General features: G+C 43.6%; 1 protein-coding gene across 16 annotated transcripts in view; it reads right to left on the bottom strand.

Annotated features, from left to right (window-relative positions):
• The window catches only part of SGMS1 (sphingomyelin synthase 1), a 324117-nt gene that overhangs the window by 278865 nt on the left and 24431 nt on the right, over positions 1–20821 (bottom strand). For 15 of the 16 annotated variants that reach the window (XM_027528939.1, XM_027528943.1, XM_027528946.1 and 12 more), the window contains one exon: positions 10097–10191. The gene's annotated coding sequence lies outside the window, so the exon portion shown is untranslated. Of the gene's footprint in view, positions 1–10096; positions 10192–12723; positions 13587–20821 lie in introns of those variants that run through there. The other variant, XM_027528947.1, reaches the window with a different exon arrangement.

The raw sequence follows: 20821 nt of genomic DNA, 5'->3' as shown, positions 1-20821 counted from the left end.
AACCCGCATCTCTTATGTCTCTTGCATTGGCAGGTGGACAGCAGCCAGTCTGTATATTAAATATAAATGTGATGTTCTCAGACCTAAAACAACTCACAGACTTACCTCCTGTGTAACCTGTTTGGAAGATTTTAAAGCATGTGGTTTGCAAAAATAAGGGAATAAACCAAGAAAGAAGAGAATATGGAGTGAGAAAAACAGGGCGGCCCAAACAGAAGATAAGAGAAATCCCCAGAATGCTGTTGAAGGAAAAGTCCATATCAAAGCATGGTGCACAACAGACCTGGAGAGGAAGCAGTCTAGACGGGGGCAGGGCCTAAGACGTCAGGTGAGAAAGTGTCAATAAGATAAAGTTGATAAAATACCTAAGATATTGGGAAGAGATTCACATGGAAGGCTCTTTGAGGCTAACTTAGTAAGAAGTGCACAAAAATTTTAAAAACAAGACAATTATTAAATCCAAGAAAAAAAGTGTGTGCAGGAAAGTTAAGGTAATCGGCATATCTGTGAATGCTGTTTACACAGTAGAAGATAACACCAAATAAACTGGGGGTGAGGGAGGAGCAAGAACACAAAGGGGTAAGAGGTCTTGCACAGATCCTTTAAAAATCAAGCTTGCGTAACTTTAATAAAACAAAAGCTAAACTTTAAAAATCTGGAGAAGGAAATAGCAACCCACTCCAGCAGCAGCAGCAGCAGCAGCAGCCAGTTTCTTGTCTGGGAAATCCCAGGGACAGAGGAGCCTGGTGAGCTACAGTCCACTGGGTTGCAAAGGAGTTGGACATGACAGAGCAACTAAAAAACAGTAAAACGTTTCAAAAAGACATCTAATATTTCATTAGAGACATTAATATTTCATTAGTACACCACCTGACAGCTTATAAAGTACTTTCACAGATGTCTAATCATTTAACTTTTACCAAACTCTGCAAGTTAGGTTACCTCCTTTATGGAGAGAACAGAACCACCACAAGGAAGTTAAGCAACTTGATGACAGTGACTCAGAATAACAGGGGCAGAGGCAGAACTGGGCAGAGGGCGGCATGCAGAGGGTGTATTTGAGAGTCACAGTAGGAGCGACTGAACAACAAATGAACTGTACATTCAACAAAGATTACGCTGGTGAAGTTTATGTTTTTTATAACTTAAGGAAAAGAACTATACAGACAGCTCGTCAAAACATTGATGGCTAGACGTCACCCCTAGAATTTCAACTCAGTAGGTGTGGGTGGGACCTAAGAAGTTCTACTAAGAAGTGACCAGATGATGCTGATGTTACTGCTCTGGGGACAAAATTTTAAGAACCACTGCTCAGGTTCAAAGGTTCTCAGTCCTGAATGCGCAGCACTTTCACCAAGACCCCAGACCAAGTAAATAAAAACACGAGGGCAGGAAGTGGGAGAATACCTGGACACGGAGGGTTCTGACAGCCTTAAGGGCGATTCCAATATGCAGGCATTTTGAGAGCCCCTGCCTGGATGCCAATACGCGGTGTAGCATATGTGAGCCCTGCAAGGAGGCCTGGGCTACTCAGCCACATCCTGGCTGTGCCTCCATTTCATCATCTATAAAATAATAGTTATGGAGTTGTTGAGACTGTTAAACAGAATAATCAGCAAAAGAACTCAGGGCAGTACCCATCACACAGTGAACAATAACGGTATTACTTTTGTTGTTGACTTACAGGAAACAAGGTTGCCCCTGATTTTTCAGCTATGAAATGGGTCAGGTTAAAGACAATGAACAATCTATTAGTATTCAATCCCAGGCCACTAAGCAAGACAAAAAGCTCCCAAGGACCTAAGAACAAAGTAAGGGGGATTAAATCTAAGAACTTTGTATGATTCCCACAAGCATTTGGCAAACCAAGGGTCATTTCTATAGAATTACTAGTTAATCCCTTTACTCTCTGAATAGGTGGTGTTATCTGGAGTATAATGGTAAAAAGCAGGTGTGAGAATCAATACTCAAAACACCACCCCTTATTAAAGAAACAACATAATGCAGTGAGTTCACACAGAAGGTGATGCAGGACTCAGAAGAAACTCCTGGAGACGCCTACATGGTAAACGCGTTCTTGTCAAAAGAAACTGAAAATGAAGACAAGGGCACAGTTCAAAGAGGTCTGTTCATTCAAGAAGTATCTGAGTGCCTCCCACACACCAGGCACAACGACGGCGGGGGAGGACACGTCACTCACTGCAGGGCAGAGTCTGTCTTGCAGGGAGGTCTGCCCATGTGGATCTGCCCAGAAAGCAAGCTTTGGGAATGCTGAATCGCACCCTTTTTCCTCAAAAGCACTGTAGGGAGAGGAAAACTTATGGTTTCTGCTCATTTCTTTCTTGCATGTGAAGCTGCATATTGGGGGGAGGGTGGGTCTGTTATAGGTCATCCACAGTGACACAGTGTCTTGAGTCCACAGTCAGTACAAAGAAATCACTGTCTATATCCTCAGAAAGCAACATGACCCTCCAGTGTCTGGGTCATGCCAAAGCTGAGTCCCCAGGGCAAGCCTCCTGCATTAAGTCATTTGAGTAATTTCCCCACAAAACCTCACTGTTAAGGGAATGCATTCTTAATGAAGAAAATAGTTTCTTTTTCTAGACAGAAATGGTTAAAAGCCTTGGAAGTATTCTAGGGGTGGTTGGAGCCTCTCTGTCAGAAGTTACATCCTCACACCATACTGATGGGTTCAAATCACCTCCCAACCACCCAAGTCTTGGTTTTCTCTAAAGCTCAGAATTATATGCTCTCGTGTGCTCAGTCATGTCTGACTCCTTTGTGACTCCACGGACTGTAGCCCGCCAGGCTCCTCTGTCCGTGGGATTTCCCAGGCAAGAATACTGGAGTGGGTTGCCATTTCCTCCTCCAGGGAATCTTCCTGACCCAGAGACTGAACCTGTGTCCCCTGCATCTCCTGCATTTGCAGGAGGATTCATTACCACTGAGCCACCTGGGAAGCTCAAAAGCTTAGAATTACTGGATCTGATTAAGCAATCAGCAAACATGTCCCAAATGAGTGCCAACTCTGGATACGGCTAATTGTGCCAAGCTTGTGCCCACCAGAAAGAAACAATACCAGTACGAATGTTCCTCCCACCAATGTCCCCTAAATATCCCTGGGGACACTCTATACCTGAGAAGCTAAAGATCGGCTTGCAAATCGAATATGTAACACCGCCCTGCTTGTACATGTAGATACTTCCAAACAGCAGGCTTACTTTGCAGAAGTTCTTACCTCACTGCCTCTTTGATTTATTATTAATCCAAGTGCGCCACAGTCATTACACAAAGGTGACGCTGCAGATCAGGAAGCAGCCAGGATATGTGGCTGCTGTTGGTGCTTCCCTCACAGGCCATGTGACTCTGGACTTCTGCAAGCACACCCGTCAGTCTGCTGGCATATTTGTCTCAAAGATCAACAACAAAAACAAGAGACCGAGGGGCCAGCCTGCGTCGGGTAATATTCTAAATGCCCCACAAATACCCCTTAATTTAATCCTTCCCAGAACCCTATAAGGTGGATACGTTTACTCCACACTGCACAGTTGAAAAGACTAGGGCAAAGAGAGGTTAAGTATTTGTCAAAATCTTATGTGGCTAATAATTGACCCCATGCAGTCTGGCCCCAGGATCCATGTTCTTAATCATTTCTTTATCCTGCTTCCCTTACACTTCTTTCAGGTCAAACAAGAGAATACACCCATATATTTATGGCTGATTCATGTTGTATATGTGGCAGAAGCCAACACAGCACTGTAAAGCAAGTATCCTCCAATTAAAAAAAAATTTTAAAACAGAATATAAAGCAAACCATAAAAAGATACAATTATTATTATTACTATTACTATTATTATTTTGCCTCCCAGCATCCACTGATCCTCCCTGATTTCTGTAGTTCTGGTAATGACATTCTCCACTGTCATTAATGCTTCACCTTCAGCTGAAGAGGTGCTGATCTCAGACTCTAGGTGTGAAGCACATGACCTGGGCGATCCAATCAGGAGAGGCCAGTGTCCCTATCCAAAGGGACCGTCTAGTGCTAAGCAACCAGGCCAAGAGTATTGTCTCTGCAGTGTCTTATTGTCTCTGCCATGACGGAAATTTGAAGATGCTGGAGGTCCCACCTGTAGCCCAAGAATGTTCAGCCAAGAATGAGCCTCCCTCCTGACATTGTCTGGATCCCCAGTCTAGTGCTTCCTGAAGCCAGATTTATCTCAAGGCTTTCAACTGCCTGAACCAATTTTTTTTACTTAAGATAGTTTGAACTGGGTTTTCTGTTACTTGTAAAGAGAATCATCCTGATCTCTTTCTAAAACATGTTTCATTCTATCAAGCTATATTCAGCACCACTTCAGTCCTTTCCTGCTCTGAAAATAAAACTTGAGAGACTGAGAAAGTAAATTTTAATTAGCTAGCCTTGACAAATTAAACACTCCTGAAGCTGGAGTTCCTGACAAAATAACTCCATATTATGTAGAACAGAAGATCCAGGGTTTGGGTTTTTTTTTAATGCCATATTTCAAGTGACTTGGCTTATCATCAAATTTGTTTCATAAAAAATTTATTTTTAACCAAAACAGTTAACCCTGGAGTTTTCAGCTCTGTAAGGAGAATAACTGTGATATTTCTTTCTTCTTGGTCTTCTGATTTTTCAGTTACCCCTAAATCCAAACCATTACAAAAAACTACTAAAATGAAGAACAGGGTTGATTTTTTAAAAACATTTTAAACACAACAGAAAGTTATGTATGGATATACATAATTTCTTCCTTGTAAAGAAGAGAAATGAAACCTTAGCCTTATTTATTGATTTTGGTAACAGAAGAAACCAGTATGGAGTTTTAATCACATTCATGAAATTATTCATTGCACCAGCTAACATTCCTTCCCTATAGTTCCTCAGACAAATTCTTATAATTAGATTTCAGAGGAAAGCACCATTGGGCACCCAAATCAGACGTGCTGCCCGACATCAGACGGATCCTAAGACAACGAGGAAACACCGTCAGGACATTGTGCATTCTCTTTTGATCAGTTCAGTTCAGTCGGTCAGTCGTGTCCGACTCTGTGACCCCATGCACTGCAGCACGCCAGGCCTCCCTGTCCATTACCAACTCCTGGAGTTCACTCAAACTTAGTACACATAGCTAAATAACTATGTGTGACAGCTGGGTAACAGGTCAGTCACCTGTGCAAGTATCTGCCCATAAAACATATATGAGCATATATGAAAATGCTAATTCAGTGAAAATGATGTTAAAAACCAGATTCACATTCCTCAGGCTTCCTTGACAGTTCAGTTGGTAAAGAATCTGCCTGCAATGCAGGAGACCCTGGTCCGATTCCTGGGTCAGGAAGATCCCCTGGAGAAGGAACAGGCTACCCACTGCAGTATTCTTGGGCTTCCCTTGTAATTTAGCTGGTAAAGAATCCACTCACAATGCGGGAGACCTGGGTTCAATCCCTGGATTGGGAAGATGCCCTGGAGAAGGGAGTGGCTACCCACTCCAGTATTCTGGCCTGGAAAATTCCATGGACTATATAGTCCATGGGGTCTCAGAGTCGGACACAACTGAGTGACTTTCACTTTTCACATTTCTTGGAGAAAATTTTTAAGTATTTCTCTCTTTTCTATGTTCATTGCATCACCCTCTATGTGTGCTAAGTCGCTTTAGTCATGTCCAACTCTCTGTGACCCCATGGACCATAGACCACCAGGCTCCTCTGTCCATGGAATTCTCTAGGCAAGAATACTGGAATGTGTTGCCATGACCTCCTCCAGGGGATCTTCCCGACCCAGAGATCGAACCCAGGTCTCTGAAGTCTCCATGTTGGCAGGCATATTCTTTACCACTAGCACCACCTGCTCCTATTAAGAAGAGACAAATTTAACAGCCTCGAATAAACAAATAGATAAGCATACCAACAAAGACAGATTAATCTGTTTAACTACATTCTAAACTTTATTACCCTGTATGTGGTTCTTTCCTTTGAGGCTTATTTTTTATTATTATCATAACCTAAGACTGAAGGTTGACTTGGCTTGCTTTGGAGAGCTCTTCAAAGCACACAGCACTATCCAGACAGTCTGTTTTCAAACCATCTTTGTTACCACGTGTGAACAAGTAGGATCTTTAAACACACAATTGCTTATATGATGTCATACTACATATTTTTCTAAAATGGAGTTAACCATAAGTTTGGAGAAGGAAATGGCAACCCACTCCAGTGTTCTTGCCTGGAGAGTCCCAGGGACGGGGGAGCCTAGTGGGCTGCCGTCTATGGGGTCGCACAGAGTCGGACACGACTGAAGCGACTTAGCAGTAGCAACCATTAGTTTACATAGAATGGTTCATCAAATGTACAAAATTAGCAAAAATAGCCAACATATTAATTTAAAATTGAGGACTTAGTTAAGTGAAAAGTGAAAGTGAAGTCGCTCAGTCATGTCCAACTCTTTGCGACCCCATGGGCTATAGGCTACCAGGCTTATCCATCCATGGGATTTTATTTCCATAATACACTTTTTTTTTTTTCCCCAAAAAAAGCACAATCCTACAATGGAATTTTAAATTCACAGGGGTTTCTGTAAAGTCCACAGGGGCCAGAATCATATCTATCACCATTTTACACCTGACATACAATAGGCACTCTGCAAATATATTGTATGTTGGATAAATAAATGAATCCATAAAGGCATTAAAGGACTTCCCTGGTGGTCCAATGGTTAAGAATCCATCTTCCAATGCAAGGGACATGGGTTTGATCCCTGGTGGGGGAATTAAGATTCCCACATGCCGCGGGGCAACTAGGCCCTCGAGCCACAAATAGAGAAGCCCCTGTGCAACTAGAGAAAGTCCACTCACGAGCCTGCGTGCCACAGTGAAGACCAGTGCAGCCAACATAAAAAATAAATAAATGAATAAAGACTACTTCACACCTCTGCACGCATGCCAAGTCGCTTCAGTCATGTCTGACTCTTTGCAGCTCTATGGACTGTAGCCCACCAGGCTCCTCTTGTCCACAGGATTCTTTGGGCAAGAATACTGAAATGGGTTGCCATTTCCTTCTCCAGGGGATCCTCCTGATCTAGGGCTCGAACCTATGTATGTCTCTTCTGTCTCCCGCGTTGGCAGGCGGGTTTTTTACGGCTGGTGCCACCTGGGAAGCCTAGAGAGGTTATTATTACTATGTCCTTGCTTTGATAAAGTAAAGAGAAAGTGGCAAACTTTTATGCAAAGGGCCAGATGTTAAACATTCTAGCCATTGTGGGCCATATGGTCACTGTTGCAGATATTCCAATCTCTCTCACAACTGTTCAATTCTGCTGTTGTAACACAAAAACAGTCATAGAGGATATATTCACAAAGGAGCCTGACTGTGCTGTGTCCAAACAAAACTTTTATCTATAAAAACAGAATTTGGCTAGATCATTCAAAGCGCATGAGAACCACTTTCTTATAGTGAACACTCTATTCTAAAGGCTGGACATTGGTGGACTTGCTAAATTCAGCCAGACATGTTTTGTTGGGTCAAAAACTGGGCAGGACATATATAATCATTCCTCACAGCTCCATCCCTCCTTACTGAGCAACCCTGCTCCCTACTAATTTCCATCATGTTACAAGCCAGTCCCATGCAAGCCTCTGAGTTTACATCCTAAACTTTATAGCACAACTGGTTTCCAGGAATGTGGCCCATATCCGTAACTGTGAATCCATAACCACAAGATAGGCTCCTCAAGAGCAAGCCCATGACTTTCATCTCTTTGCGCTTCATCTAATACCAAATATCAGCACCCAATGAACTTTAAATATGACTGATTGCCTAGTGTTTGATATAGTCAAACTATAGTGTTTGATATAGTTTGATATAGTCTCCCAGGAGGGGCTGCAGAAAAAGTTCTAATCGCTGACAAAAGAATGGACAAGACACATGCCAATGGAGACCAAAGAGAAAAGGGACGTGGCGAGTCACAGGAAAAACGACAGGACTCATCACAGGACTGAAACACCAATCCTTTCCAGCTTGTTTCCAGCAGATACAAGGCTCAACCTTGTATCTGCTCCCAGGATTTCTCCTTCACATCACAGCAAAGCTGGGCAGAGGTTGGACAACTCAGGACATCTCAATCATGACCACAGTGAGGATAAAACCTTGGTTAAAGCTTCAGAGTGCCTTCCCCCAATCACCAGCAACTAACTGAAGGAATAAACTGCTGAATTCACAAATGGAACGCTCTCCAGCAATGAAAATGATCCATCTACAACTAAATGCAACAATACGCAGGCATCTCTGTAATGCATTGTTGACTGAAGAAGGTTGGACACAGAAGAATATAATCTGCGTTATATAATCATGTTATCTCTCTCTTTCTCTCTCTCTCTCTCTCTCTCGCATGTGTGTGCGCACACACACACACAGAAACACACAAAGAAACACAAGCAAAACTAATTTATGCTCTTAGAAGTCAAGAGAGTAATTCCCCACCGAGTAGGTCGTGTCCAGTATCGAGCGTCGAGAGGAGGCGTGAGGCGGCGGTAAAAATGCTGCTTCTTGGTCTGCCTCCTGGTGACATAACTGAGCTTAGTTTGGAAGCTGCATTGAACTATACACTTACATCATGCATATTTTCTTACATATATGGTCTATTTCAATAAAAAGTTTAAAAAATAAAATAAAAACATTCCACCACTTGAAGTGGTCCAGAGAGCCGTATGAAGGCCCCACACAGAGCCCCATAAGGCTCTTGCCTCATATGGAGCCCCAACCTTCCTTTTCATCATCTCAAAGCATAACCAGACAGTGAGAAAGCCAACTAGGTCATTCTGAGATATCTGTAATTCCAGGCTAAGCTCCTTCAAAATGTTAGTGCCCTTCAGAAACTTTACTGTTATCACTAACTTTCTGTTCTAAATGAGAAGTGAGAATATTAAAAAGGACTCCACCGCTCTAAGTGGCTCACTTAAATATACTTCTTTTAAAATAATGCTCTGAATAGTTAACTCCAGTTCATAAACTTCTATGAAGAAATGCTTCAATACTCAGGGACTACTTGAAGAAGATACCATAAATGAAACGTAACTGAGATTAGAATGTAGAATAGCCAACAGCCACCTTGCAAGAATTACATAGAATTGTAATGAACAGTTGTGTAACTGACCTCGATATAACTGTAATCAGAACAGAACACACATCTCTAAGAATGCATGTAAAGTTTCAATGCAGGTAGTCAAATTACAGGGCTGGGAATCATTCTGACTCTTTCTAACGTTGATTTTACTATACTAACCTCAACTAGTACCTCAATGGCATTACCGACTCGATGGGCATGAGTTTGAGCAGGCTCTGGGAGTTGGTGATGGACAGGGAAGTCTGGCATGCTGCAGTCCATGGGGTTGCAAAGAGTCGGAGACAACTGAGCAACTGAACTGAAACTCAACTAGACATCACTACTCATGTTCTTTTCATATTCTCCTGTAAGTTTCGGTTTAGAAAAATCAGTTAAGACCTTTGATCACATTAGATCACAGAGACTGGTCTACGTGTGAAGGCTGATTAGGAAGGAGGAAGAGCAGTAATCCGATCACCTGACCTAAGAACAAACATCAGCCACAGTGGGGCAGACAGGCACATTACCAGGAACAGAGAAAGCACAGGAATCCTCTGCTACACAGGGCACATGCAGAGTGCAAATTCCAATTCTTTATATTCAGATGTTTTTCATACCAAACAAATTCATATTACAGGTCTGTGTATTTAGCAAATCACTGCCTAAATGTAATTATACTTAACTAAATGATTCTGCCATAGAGTTTATGCATGTTCTAAAATGCCTCTCAGGAGAGAATATCCTTATTTTTAGAAACTGTATCCCCAAGAATCGAGGATAAAAACATCATGATCTCTTAAACTTACTTTCACATGTTTCAGCAGGAAAATGTGGAAACCTGAACACACACACAATATGGCAAAATGCTAACAAATGTTAAATGTAGGTAGTGGACACACAGAAACTTGCTGCTCATCCTTTAACTCTTCAGTAAGTTTGAAAATTTTTGTAATAAAAAGACACATGGAAATCCTCACTCACCTTTCAAGTGGATGGCCCTCTTCTTTCCTCTAATCAAAAGCGAATGGCTGAATATGCCCAGAGGCACACTTAGGGATGTTCATGCTGTCCTCACCCTGCAAGAAGAAGCAAAACAGCATGTTACCATCAATGATCTTTATTAAGTTAATGCTATTTCTGTTGACACAATGTTCTTAATCTGTGTCCAGCCTGTAGATTAAAATACTGTTGTAATTATGTTTTAGGCAAGGAGAAAAGTGAAAGCAGAAAAAATGGATCCCATCGCATATTGAATGCAGGGAACAACCGCTGGCCTCACCCACTCAAGGAACTTCTGGAACAAAGGAATTCCTCAGTAAATTTCTTTCAATTCACATAAATTTCAGGGCAGTGATGTAGCCCAAACTCCACTGGAACAAAAACTGAGGCTTTATTAAGGACCTGAACTTGACTCTGACTTGGTATTCTGAGGCTACACTTGGAAGGCACTTACTTACCTCGCAGAACCACACCAGACCTGCTGCACCTCCAGGCAACGCCCCTCCCAGCAAAGGCATCCAGGGCCGGTCTATTACTACAGGCTACCACACACGCTCCCTCGACCACTGCGCTCCCTGGGCACAGTGACCCAGGGGCCTGCCGGTCACAGACCCGATGCCTCCACCACGCCTCACATTATCTGTTACATTTGATCTTGCCACAGCCCTGTGAGGCAAGGGGTGTTTACTGAATGCATTTTCCAGAGAAGGCACATAAGTGTCGGAGATGGTACAGGGCATTCAACTAGAAAACACCAGACGTGAAACTGCTACTTGGACCTTCTGACCCCAAGCTCGGGGCTTATCTCACTATACAGGCTGTCCCCACCTTCCCCAGTCTACCCCTCAACACAGCAGCACCCTGAAAACCAACCTCAGTGCCAAATGACCAAACAACACAGCCACATGTCATTGTGGGGGGTGGGGGGTGGGGAAGAGGGAGTGGGATGGATGGAGGGCACACACACCCTAAGAGTATCTACTAATAATCATTCTTAATAGTATCATGAATATTGTACTCATGATTACCAATTACTATAATTACTATCAGTAATTATACTTCCCTTTGAAACACAATAACCTTTCATGTATTTTTGACACTTATATATATATATATATATATATATATATTTCATTTTTCTCCCTTCTTTTTCAAGACGGCACACCATTGGCCAAAGGAAGTAAAACAAGCCTCACATGGCACCCCAGGTAATTTTCACCTCTGCCACAACAATAGACAATTACCACTCGCTGTTGAGGATTTTTCCATTCATTTTTTATAAAAGGCAAAATATAGTAAAATACAACAGCATAGACACCGACTGTTCTGCCAATAAAGATGGAAGCAGTATCAAAACTACTGCTGGGGAGAAGGGAGTAGCCCTCCCCGACAGCCTCAAGTGGCCCTTCATCTGCTGGTCACCAAAATGCTGGAGGCAATACACAAAGGTTTAGAGGTCACGAGGTCTGCCGTGTGACGGTGCTGGTGTACAAAAGTCAAGGACCCCCTCCCCTGGATTTCAGTCCTGCCTCCTCACTCACTAGCCTGATTAAAAACTGAGAGAACCTCCCCAAGCAGCCACCTCTCCAGTGGGTTGGAATACCTGTTCACAGGGATGTTGAGGCTCACAAAAAAGATAGGATGTGACTTAACACCCCACAGACAAGAGCACTTGGAGCCCAGGAATACTGACCAAGAAGAGCAACACTAAACCAAGGGAAAAAACATGATGTACCTTTGGAAACAACAACTTTACTCACAGATTTGGGGGAAGGAAGGATAAGCACATGAATCTGTGATACTAACACTATTATGAAACACATACGCATCATGAAGTTGAATGCAATCGTTGCATAAATTTTTAAGCTAAAACACCTACCCTTACTTGCCTAGTTCATTTCTAGTTACACCCTGGCATGTGGAGGAAGGGAGTGAGGGCTGCAATCTCTCTCTTTCCTTAAAGATGGCCTTGGGAGAAAGTGTCAAGCTGGCGGGCATTTTAATATCACAGTACACCCAGAAAACTCCTAATGGTCTCTGTTTCAGAGTATTCTCTTCAAACTCAGGAGTCCCAGATCTCTGCCAGATCTAGGTACATGTGGGATGAAGTCTGCTGCTGCTGCTGCTACTGCTAAGTCGCTTCAGTCGTGTCTGACTCTGTGCGACCCAGGCAGAGACGGCAGCCCACCAGGCACCCCCGTCCCTGGGATTCTCCAGGCAAGAACACTGGAGTGGGTTGCCATTTCCTTCTCTAATGGGATGAAGTCTAGATACATACAATCCCATCTATACCACACATCCTGGTATGTTACGAAAGATCCTCTTTGCTCTGCTCTGCACCCTCCATTCTCTCCACCAGAGATAACCCACTAGCCTGAATTCTGACTTACTTCTTTGTTCCTCTTATGGTTTTATCACATCTGTATGTTCAATATATTGTTGTATTCTGTCTGGTTTTAATTAAGTGTTTATACAAAGGAAACCAGGACTGTATTCAGACTCGTCTCTTGAGATTTTGATTTTGAGATTCATCCCTCCTGACTCATGTGACTGTAGCTGATTTTTCACCACCATATTGTTCTCACTGTGTGACTTTACCCACAATTTACCGCTCTGTTCTACTGCTGAGGATCATCTGGGGATTGTTCGGTTTTCGCTATTAAGAATAATGCTGCCATTTAGATTCTAATGCTCGTCGCCTGGTGCACACAGCAAGAGTTTCTCCAGGGCGTATCCCTAGAAGAAGAGAGCAGGGCTTGGGATCACATACGTTCAGCTTTTCCGAAATGCCAGATCATTTTCCAAAGTAGCTGCCACAATTGACTATTTAGCCACCCTTCCCGTCTCTCTCCAAATAAGAGGCTTGCTTGTTTTGCTAATCACCAGCAAAGCTTTCAACCAACAAAAGGGAAAGCTTTTCCTATTTGCAGCATTGCCGCTACAAATAAACAGTACTCCAAAGTAGTGACCCAGACAGTTGGAACATATTAGTCACAGGACAGACTTCGGAATAATGATGCAGACCCAGCCGGCACCACACACTGCCCACGGGTATCAGTCAAACAGGATTTCTAGAACTATGTTAAATTCAGAGGTTGTCTTCTTCCTGGTGGACTCACAGCTATGGTCCCCGCCTACCACCGTCAACTTGAACGGGAAAAAAAATGAATTCGCATGCAATCCAGCCAAATTCAAGTTTGAATCTGGGGAGTCAAATCATTTCAAAGGAACAGTGTGTTACTGTTGTTTTTTAATACAGAGTTGCCTGTGTTTTTATATAGTCACCTAAAAACTCTTAGGTATTCTCTAGACAAAAAGACATTCTATTTAGGTTTAGTTATTTCAATGTCTTAGGTGGAGATAGTAATTTTGTGACAATTTAATCTGTATTTCCAGTAAAATCATAGTATCAAACATTTCTGTTGCCATTAAATAGAAAAAATGAGAAATTCTTTCAATCTGGGCAGGAAGGAGAGAAGAAAGTGAAGTTACTCAGTCGTGTCCGACTCTGCGACCCCATGGACTGTAGCCCACCAGGCTCCTCAGTCCATGGGATTTTCCAGACATGAATACTGGAGTGGGTTGCCAGGAGAGAAGAAAGGTTACTATAAATTTCAAGGAGGCTCTTATCATGTCACTGAAAGAAACAATGGTGTTAGTGACCAAAATGGGGTTGTTTCAACTCAACCTCTTGCCAGTTCTTGTCTCTTTACAATCACTTCTCCCTGTGAGGTAGCAACTACCGCTACATCCGTTTCACAGATGGCAGAAACCGAGGCATAGACAGCAATTAGGTTGTGCACAGCACACCGCTGATAAGTGGTAGAACAAGGATTTGAACCTGGTTTACCCCAGAATCCACGTTCTAACCACTACTCTCAGCAGCTTTTTCAGCCTCCTAAGACTAGCTAGAAGGCCCTGCCTGCCATGGTGACAATAGCTACCACTTACAAAGCATCAGCAACATGCCAAGCACTTGCTAAGTGCTCTGTTGTGTTATTTCTATCCCCACATGTCCACCGGCCCGTATTACTCCTATTTTACAGCTGAAGAAATCGATGCTCTAGGAGTTTACATAACTTGGCCAAAGACACACAGGCAACAAAGACCGTGGTTGAGACACCACTTGATCCTTGTCTCTGACTTAAAGTTCATATTCTTTCTACTGTGGACTTTCTGGACAAAATAAAAGCACCTGACCCCAGGGCTTGGGGGAGACAATTGTTGACCATGGGTCTTGGGAACAGCTCCCATGAAGGAAACAGATGCCACAGAGGGAGAAGATGTGCCAGTGTTCTTGGCACTCGGCAGGCAGCAGCTGTCATGCCTCCACGACAGGCACTGAGGCAGAGTGGTCTCCAGCAGGAGCAGTGAGCATGGTCAAAGATCCAGCGGTCACAGGGTGCAAGTCAAATGGCCACTGCATATAACGTTTCCATCTGTAAAATGGGGCTAACTTTTATTTCAAAGGGTTACTGTGAAGATTTGGGGGCTCCAAAAATCACTGCAGGTGGTGACTGCAGCCAGGAAATTAAAAGACTCTTGCTCCTTGGAAGAAAGGTTATGACCAACGTAGACAGCATATTAAAAAGCAGAGACATTACTTTGCCAACAAAGGTCTGTCTAGTCAAGGCTAGTCAAGGAAATCAGTCCTGAATATTCATTGGAAGGACTGATGTTGAAGCTGAAACTGCAGTACTTTGGCCACTTTGTAGTGAGTCACTACACAGAGCAACATATTTCTTAAAATCAAAAGGCTCATTCTTGTGTTGGTTCTAATATTTGATCCAGAGTGGAGGAGGAGACCTGCTAAGGGGCAATTTTCCAAAGGAAGGTAGCCAGCAAAGGGCAGAAACAGCCTCAGTACAGTATGAAGTGTTTGAAGAGAATAATAGAAGCAGCCACTGCCAATGTTTTCTCAATATATACCATGGACGACCTTCTACGTTCTTCTTTAAAACCTTTGCTCATGGGGACTTCCCTAGTGGTCTGTGGCTAAAACTCCCGATGCAGGTGGGCCTGCGTTCAATCCCTGGTCAGCAAACTATAACAGATCTCCCATACCACAGCTAGAGATCCCACCCACCACAGTGAAGATCGAGGATCCCACCACTGCAGCTAAGACCCGGAGCAGCCAAAGAAAGAAAGAAAGAAAGAAATTTTTTTGACATAATTTTTTTTTATAAAGTGGTTTTTCTTTTTCCTTTTTAAATGTTTACTCGTTTCTTTAGGCTGCCCTGGGTCTTCACTGTGCAGGCTTTCCCTAGCTGTGCCAGGCGGGGGCTGCTCTCTGGTTGCAGCGCACAGGCTTCTCGTTGCAGCCGCTTCTCTTGTTGTGAAGCAGGGGCTCTAGAGCGCCAGCTCAGTAGCTGTGGTGCGAGGGCTTAGCTGCCCCGTGGCATGTGGGATCTTCCCAGACCAGGGATCAAACCAGTGTCTCCTTCATTGCAAGGCAGATTCTTGACCACTTGAGCTCCAGGGCAACCCTAAAAAAATAATCTAAAAAAAAAAAAAAAGAAAGAAAGAAAACCTTTGCTCAATATCCCTGAGAGAAAATACTGTGATATAGATCCCTATTAAACAGATAAGAAAAGTGACTCAGAGGTGAAATGACTTGCCCAAAGTCACTGAACTTGTCAGTGAGTATAATAATGGCTCATAGCATACATACAGTAGGCATTCAATAAATATCTGTTGAACATGGGCTCTTCAACATAAAAACAGAAGACAACCACTCACCTCACAAGGGTTTTATAAGCGTAAAATGAGATTACGTATACAAAGTTCCCAGCTCAGGCCTTGACCTTGGAGTGTACTGTGCGCCTGGGCAACAATGCTGACATAGAAAGTCAGGCACGATAACCGATGGAATAGGGATATGATACGATGTGGGTCAAACAGACATCATAAAGGACGAAAGATGCACAGATATACCTAACAGGCAAATCTGCACAGCAAATGCACGCATGAAAAGATGCTCAACATCATTAATCACGAAAGAAATGCAAATTAAAATCACAGTATCATTACACATCTATCAAAATAGCTAAATTTTAAAATCTGGCAATATAAAATGCTGACAAAAACTCAGAGCAACTAGGATTCTCACACATTGCTGGTATGATGAGTGAACACGAACTGTGGTATATCCATATTGTGGAATTCCACTTAATAATAAAAAAGGGCAAATTATTGATACACACAGCAACATGCATAAATCCCAAAGGCATTATGCTAAGTGAAAGGAGCGAGTTTCAAAGGGATAGACTACACAGTCCCACTTACATGACTTTCTGGAAAAAGCCAAACTAGGGTGAGAGAGAACAGATCAGTGTTGCCAGGGGGAGGAGGAAGGTCTAACTACAAAGAGGCGAGCAGGACCAGGGGGTTTGAGAGGTGCTGGGTTATTCTCTACTCCGTTTATATGCATGTGTTAAAACTCACAGAACTACATGCTCCAAAAAAGAGAATTTCACTATTGGTAAACTTTTTTTCATTATTAAAGAATGAAATTGTTACAATAGAAATTCTTACCAATAAGAAAGAATTGGTAAGTCCTGGTGAATGGATACTTGACATTTGGTTTGTGGTGATGGAGGGGACACATGAAAGCCAAGTAGCTCTGAAGTCCCTTGCAGAGGGAACAGTGATGGTTCAGGAGACCATGAAGAGTCAACGTGTGAGGAGGGATCAACACAGAAGCTCTGAGGCCTTCTAGCCTTGCTCTCACCTTGGTTCTAGCCTGATTTCACTAACTGATGACTGTGAAACTACACAAGCCACATCTCCTCCCTGAGCCTTTTAATTCTAGCATGAGACAACAAGGCAAATGATCTTAAAGGTTCATTCCACCACAAACACTGCAAAGTCAGTTTGTTTTTAAGCTACCGAGTCTGGGAAGACAGCAGGAAAAATAAGTAAAAATACCCAGATACAGAGAAGTGGCTATGCACCCACACAGACACCATCAGGGGCCAAAACAATGAGGAAGTCACAGATGAGTGTGGACGGCGGAGTGATGGTGGTAGAAGCAACCAGCAGCAGGCGAGACCGCACAGCAGAAGAAGGAGAAGAGAGGTTGCATGCGGGTGGAATGTAGGGGGAGCTGGAACAACTCAGTGACCAAATGCTGAAAGAGTTGAGGAGAATGAGGAATGACAAGACAACCAAACTAGACAGATTTGTCAGAGATCAACAGAGTGAGTGTTCAACCCCCTGTCCCCCAACAAAGTAAAAGACCCCCACACAAGGCTCGCTGCTTGTCTGAATTTATCTTGTGTCCTAACTGTTCTACCCTTGCATTTTCAATCTCATTCTACCTTCACCTTTGCTGTCAGAAGCCCAAAGTTTAATGTAAATATGTAGGTGTGGTTCCTCTGCAATAGCCCACTTCAGAGGCTGCACTTTTCAAAATTTAGATATTCCTGGAAATCGACAATGTGACTGTTGAATGCTAGCAAGCCATTTTCTTGTGCTGCATAAGTTTATGCAACGACTCCAGAATTTCAAAACAGGAAAATGAAAAAATCATTTTTAAAGGATTTAGTAGAATGTCAAGAGTACACCTTAAAAACGACTAAGATTTTATTGTTGTCACTTTATTGGCTTGTGAAGCAGGAAAATTGTTTGAATTCAATCATATTCCCAAACTGATCAACTGAAACGAGGCAACTTCTTCATTTCTGCCCAGAACAGGCCTCAGAACCCCACCTCTTCAGCCAATCTTCCTTTTTAATGATTGTAGGTGAAAAGAGAAGGCGATGGCACCCCACTCCAGTACTCTTGCCTGGAAAATCCCATGGACGGAGGAGCCTGGTGGGCTGCAGTCCATGGGATCGAGAAGAGTTGGACACGACTAAGTGACTTCACTTTCACTTTTCACTTTCATGCATTGGAGAAGGAAATGGCAACCCACTCCAGTGTTCTTGCCTGGAGAATCCCAGGGACGGGGGAGCCTGGTGGGCTGCCGTCTATGGGGTCGCACAGAGTCGGACACGACTGAAGCGACTCAGCAGCAGCAGCAGCAGATGAAAACATCAATCTGATACAACCCAGTTCTACCAGCTATAAAAGAGGAGAAAGAGCAAATGACTTCAGCTCAAAATCTGGTCTCTTCCACCACTAGACTGAAGTGAAAGTCGCTCAATCGTGTCCGACTCTGAGATCTCATGAAGCCCACCAGGCTTCTCTGCCCGTGGAATGCTCCAGGCAAGAATAGTGGAATGGGTAGCCATTCCCTTCTCCAGGGCACCTGCCTGACCCAGCGATCAAACCTGGGTCTCCCACACTGCAGGCGGATTCTTTACCATTTGACCACTGGGGAAGCCCTTCCACCACTAACGACTCACTAACTTTGGGCACATTCTTCACTCCTTATCTCCCTCTCTGCATCTATAAAGAAGGGGTCGTCATCATTGCATGCTCCCATACAGTAATCAGGCTACAGCCCCTCACACCGGATGAGATCATGTCTGCAGAGGCACTTAAGGAGAACACAAATAAAAAAACAAGCATGAGGTGTCATTACTGTCATCCTGTACGGGGTGGGGTGGGAGGGCAGGTGAGTGTATTTCACACACAGTCACATCCCAACTGCCTCTTTCAAGTCAACCATATGCTTCTCCCCCGTCACAGCTGGCTGTTGAGCAGATGCTGGAATGGATACAGGCAGAAAGGTGGGGAGGAAGAATGTTTCGGTTACCCAGCTTCAGTCCTCCTGGTTTGAGGAAGATAAAAAAGTAATTTCTTATCCATGTATATTTCACTAATCTTTTTTGAGAACCGTCAATGTGTCAGACACCAGGCTAGGTACAAAGAAGCATGAGTTTTTTTTTGTTTTTTGTTTTTTAACAAAACAGGCTGTGCTCTCAAGCGTGTTCACTCTGCAAACAGCTAAGTAGCCCATCACAACCCAGTGTGCTTGGTGGCATAATGGAGGCAGGCGTAGGGGAAACCCCAGCCCGGACCACAGAGTGGGTTGGGAGGGTGGTGAGTCAAGTCTTGAAACATGAGAACAAATGAGATGAGTCAAGCAGGGGAAAGGCATTCTAAGTGGGCAGAAGGTGTGGAAGCAGGACCCACGCAGGAAGGGAAAGAGTACCTGAGAGGATGACAAGGGGCCATCAGCGGAGACTCACGCTCAGGCTTTCTCCTGAGGGCACTGGGAAGCATGGACATATTTAAGCAGGACTCACAGGGTGACCCTTGCAGCTGAGGAAAAGGACTGTGACAACATTTGGGAGAATGGAACGAAGGCAGGGCAGGAGGTGGAGCGCTGTACGTACAGAAATCCAGGCAAGCAGCAATGAGGCCTTGGGAATACAGATGAACACAAGAGATGGTAAGGAGGTGGAGGGACCTTGCTCTGGGGCTGGAGAGACGGGGGTAACAGGGCAGGAATTCTTGATGCCTCCCTGGTTCTGTCTTAACGACTTGGAAGAGGATGGTCTTCTCACAAGACCCTCGAGAAGTACAGCCATGGCGGGCACGGCGAGTTCACTTGTGCTGTGTCATTATACATGCATTCACGTGTCTGAGGTCATCCTGTACATTTGTGACCAACCAAAAAGTCACACTCTTCAACATTTACCTGCCTACTGTGAATTCCCACAGGTAAGATGGAGTGTCTAGGCAAGATGGAAGGTCTGGGCAAGAACTCAGTTCAGTGCTCTTACCTTCACTAGCCAAAATAGGAACGGCCCTCACATCGGACTTGACGCTCAGAGAGGTTACGTGGCTTACCTCAGGCCACACAGTTAGCAGAAGAGGGAACTTCACTTTAATCCTGGATCGTATGCTTCCAGAAAGTCAGTTTTTCACCTAGAATACTACACTGCCTCATTAAGGGCCTAGTCATATGACTTACATGTAGTAAGAGCCCAGGAGTCTTGTTCCGCGGCCACGTTACTCTTCTTTGCCACTGCCTTCCAATAACAGAGTCCAGGCCTGAACTACCTCCTTCCAGTCCCTGGAAACACTGTTCCCACTGCTGAGCTCAGGCTCAACTGTCCTGTCAGCCTACAGAGTCCAGGCCCATCCATGCTCATTAAAGTTCATTCCAACAGTTACTTCCGATAACCAGCTACTCTGTGGCTCTGCAAACGCAGGGAGAATGTTCTGATTTCTATAGGAGCTATTTCTGAATTCATCTGTCCTATCTTACATCATGGCACTGAAATCCTCAAGGGTGGTCCTGATTTTACACATATTTGTATCACTGGCTAAACCCAGCATGATATTTCTCCTCCTCCTTGCTCTCCTACCAGTGTTACCTCTGGGAAGAAGAGAGGGCCAGGCCCTGGAGAAGGACGCACAGAGCTTATCTGGAGCCTGTCGCTCACCTAGCACTGTCTTAGGCACCAGACAGCAAGGTCTCTGAACTTATAGTCCAGTGGAGATAGGATATTTAAACTAATAATAATAACAACATATGTACACCAAAACACATCAAACAAACACCCAACAAAATTGAGGGTTCATTATATTATTCTGTTTTCTAGTTATTCAAAATATTTTCATAATAAAAATATTTAAAATGAGGAAAAAATAAGTGAAAAGCCTCTACTCCCTGGGGAAGGAACTAGCTAGTCAGACTGATTCATTTACAAAGGTTCTATACAGAGAAAATCTTACTGTAACTTGTTTTTAACACCATATTTCACAGGCGGGGGAAAGAAGCAATCAGGGGAAAGAAAGAAATGCACACAC

This window comes from Bos indicus x Bos taurus, chromosome 26 (assembly GCF_003369695.1).
Source record: "Bos indicus x Bos taurus breed Angus x Brahman F1 hybrid chromosome 26, Bos_hybrid_MaternalHap_v2.0, whole genome shotgun sequence".
NCBI classification, from domain to species: Eukaryota; Metazoa; Chordata; class Mammalia; order Artiodactyla; family Bovidae; genus Bos; species Bos indicus x Bos taurus.
The sequence above is the reverse complement of the archived record's forward strand: the minus strand, read 5'-3'. Positions and strand labels throughout refer to the sequence as shown.